This window comes from Triticum aestivum, chromosome 5D, assembly GCF_018294505.1.
Source record: "Triticum aestivum cultivar Chinese Spring chromosome 5D, IWGSC CS RefSeq v2.1, whole genome shotgun sequence".
Taxonomy (NCBI): domain Eukaryota; kingdom Viridiplantae; phylum Streptophyta; class Magnoliopsida; order Poales; family Poaceae; genus Triticum; species Triticum aestivum.
Window position 1 is genome coordinate 126,419,064 of NC_057808.1, and position 4,110 is coordinate 126,423,173.

Consider the following 4,110-nt stretch of genomic DNA (forward strand, 5'->3'; position numbering starts at 1 on the left):
TCCATGGCTCACGCTCATGTATTGCTTGAAAGTTGAAAAACTTTGAGAAATACTAAAGTATGAAACAATTGCTTGGCTTGTCATTGGGGTTGTGCATGATGAGAGCATTTTTGTGTGACAAAATGAAGCATGGCCAAACTATATGATTTTGTAGGGATGAGCTTTCTTTGGCTATGTTATTTTGAGAAGACACAATTGCATAGTTAGTATGCTTGAAGTATTATTATTTTTATGTCAATATTAAACTTTTATCATGAATCTTTCGGATCTGAACATTCATGCCACAATAAAGAAAATTACATTGAAAATTATGTTAGGTAGCATTCCTCATCAAAAATTCTGTTTTTAACATTTACCTACTCGAGGATGAGCATGAATTAAGCTTGGGGATGCTTGATACGTCTCCAACGTATCTATAATTTTTGATTGTTCCATGCTATTATATTATCTGTTTTGGATGTTTAATGGGCTTTACTATGCACTTTTATATCATTTTTGGGACTAACCTATTAACCGAAGGCCTAGTGCAAATTGCTGTTTTTTTGCCTATTTCAGTGTTTCGCAGAAAAGGAATATCAAACGGAATCCAAACGGAATGAAACCTTCGCGAGGATCTTTTTTGGAACAAACGCAATCCAGGAGACTTGGAGTGGACGTCAAGGAAGCAACGAGGCGGCCACGAGGCAGGGAGGCGCGCCCAAGGGGGTAGGCGCGCCCCCACCCTCGTGGGCCCCTCGTAGCCCCACCGACCTACTTCTTTAGCCTATATATACTCCTATACCCTGAAAACATCCAGGGGAGCCACGAAACCTATTTTCCACCGCCGCGACCTTCTGTACCCGTGAGATCCCATCTTGGGGCCTTTTCCGGCGCTCCGCCGGAGGGGGAATCGGTCACGGAGGGCTTCTACATCAACACCATAGCCTCTCCGATGATGTGTGAGTAGTTCACCACAGACCTTCGGGTCCATAGTTATTAGCTAGATGGCTTCTTCTCTCTCTTTGGATCTCAATACAAAGTTCTCCTCGATCTTCTTGGAGATCTATTCGATGTAATACTTTTTGCGGTGTGTTTGTCGAGATCCGATGAATTGTGGGTTTATGATCAAGATTATCTATCAACAATATTTGAATCTCTTCGAATTATCAGTTTGGTTTGGCCTACTAGATTGATCTTTCTTGCAATGGGAGAAGTGCTTGGCTTTGGGTTCAATCTTGCGGTGTCCTTTCCAAGTGACAGCAGGGGCAGCAAGGCATGTATTGTATTGTTGCCATCGAGGATAAAAAGATGGGGTTTATATCATATTGCTTGAGTTTATCCTTCTACATCATGTCATGTTGCCTAATGCGTTACTCTGTTCTTATGAACTTAATACTCTAGATGCATGCTGGATAGCGGTCGATGTGTTGTGTAATAGTAGTAGATGCAGAATCATTTTGGTCTACTTGTCACAGACGTGATGCCTATATACATGATCATGCCTAGATATTCTCATAACTATGAGCTTTTCTATCAATTGCTCGACAGTAATTTGTTCACCCACCATAGAATTTGCTATCATGAGAGAAGCCACTAGTGAAACCTAAGGGCCCCGGGTCTATTTTCCATCATATTAATCTCCCGCCAACTAGCTATTTCTATCGCCGTTTATTTTGCAATCTTTACTTTTCAATCTATACACCAAAAATACCAAAAATATTTATCTTATTATCTTTATCAGATCTCACTTTTGCAAGTGGCCGTGAAGGGATTGACAATCCCTTTATCGCGTTGGTTGCAAGGTTCTTGATTGCTTGTGTAGGTACTAGGGAATTGCGTGTTATCTCCTACTGGATTGATACCTTGGTTCTCAAAAACTGAGGGAAATACTTACGCTACTTTGCTGCATCACCCTTTCCTCTTCAAGGGAAAACCAACGCATGCTCAAGAGGTAGCAACAACTTATGCAAGATACGCGCAATCAATAAAACCTTTCCAAATTAGAACAGGCACCTTGATGGGTGAACAGGACAGGCCATCTGCCTTTGACTCCTCAAGGTCAGAATAGTCATTAGGATCATATTCTGAACAAGAATCTACAGGTGGGGAGCGTATGAGTTTCATTGCATCCAGAATGGCACTCAATGCCTTGGTGCCAATTTTGTAAGTCGTTGCAGTGTTCCACAATATTCTTCTGATGCACAGATTCTGATATTCACTGTGATTACGTATAATATTTGAGAAGCATGAAAACATAAATAGTAGGGAGATTATCTTTGTAATGCAGAAGATATTCTAATATAGGGGCACCCCTGTAAACCCTTGTGTGCTATCACTGGATTCTGATGAGAGAGCCCATGTGTGCTGTAATATGGTGCGTGCATTAATATAATCTGGCACAAGTACACAAAAAATAGGCTCCAGAAGTAAGGATAATTGGTAGATGATAGGTTCATAATATACTGTATAGAGAGTTTATTGCCAAACCATGATAACAAGAGCACACAACAACTAGGCAGATCGTAGTTTACATAAAAGGGGTAAACCATAACCAGGATATATAAATCGGGAAAGTGGAACTGGCTGGAAGGTGTTGTATTGTCGCTACTAATTGAAAGCCTATCGATCACGTATAGGCCGGCTCTATCAGCTGTTGACTGCAGATGTCCCTGCTCCCCTTCCTGACAAGGAACATACTGTACGTACTAAATACAGAATAACAAAAGAGTAACATGTTAAAGAACAGAAGAGGAAGCATATTCTTGAGGTTCCGCTGCATTGCATATAGTGTTGGTTGCCCACTCATGATGAATCACAGCGCCCAAAGAAATGCAATTCCATGCTGTCTCTCTATATGTGGCCACATGCATTTGCAAAATCAAGTGGGAGCATTACCTGACCAATTAAATGTGTGTCTGTTAACTAATATTAGTATCGTATCACAATTCGTATTTGAATAAGTAAGCTTTGGACTTATGATCTGTGTGTTGTTTAGCTTCAAGAGTGGACTGCTGCTAGTGCGACGCAAAGCAGCTACGCAGATCATAGTGTAGATATAATGGGAAAACCGTAAGGATCACAAGTAAGATCAGCAAAGTGGAACTTGCTGGAATATATGTGCTAGTATTTCCGGTACGGCTAGAAAGGCTTCGGATACCAGCTCTCTTCAACTGAAGGCGTGGTACTGTTAATATCCGTGTAACTCTCAAAGGCGACACAACTCCCCGCATTTCCTTGCTAATCTTATAGGATTCAAGTGGGCAGGCCACTACAATTCCTATTCCTATGTTTACAAAATCCTACGAATCAAAGAGGCCCGAAGAGTTCAAAGTGTCCATCACAACCGACCGTATAGACCTCTACACTGCAAATGTCCCTGCTCATCTTCACTATAAGGAACATATTGTACTACTATCATACTCCCTCCGTCCCAAAATATAAGTCTTTGTAGAGATTTCCACTATGGATCACATACAGATGTATACAGATACATTTTAGAGTGTATATTCACTCATTTTGCTCCATATGTACTCCATTGTGGAATCTATACAAAGACCTGTATTTAGGAACGAAGAGAGTACTTATTAAAGAAGAACAGAAGAGGAACATGCTAAAGAAGAGCAAGCAGATTTTGGATAATAAAATGTTCGTTGCGCAGTGCCCACACATGATGAACCAGAGCGCATTAAGAATGCAACTCCCTGCTGTCTCTCTATATGTGGTGCACGTGCTTTTCGAAAGTAAAGTAGGAACATTAGCTGACCAATTAAACGTTATCTGTTTTAGTAATATCAGCATCATATCAGATTCGTATTTGAGCAACAAGTTTGGAATTATGAGTGGCACGTTGTTTAGCTTGATGGATTCAAGAGCAGTGCTAAGCAGGTACGATGATGGTACTGAATATAAAGGCATGTCTGCATGCAAGTCGCGTGACTATTGTCATTTGGGTCAGTCGACCATTTCAGGCGGTTGGATGAAGATCCTACGTCTCCTAACCCTTCTTCTTCCTCGTCTCTGATTCTTCCCATACAGAACACCGCACGGGCCGCCGACCGAACCACCGGCCCCCACCGCCTGTGTTCCTCCGCCACCCCACCCCCCAGCCCTACCCCACCTGCGTCGAGTTTT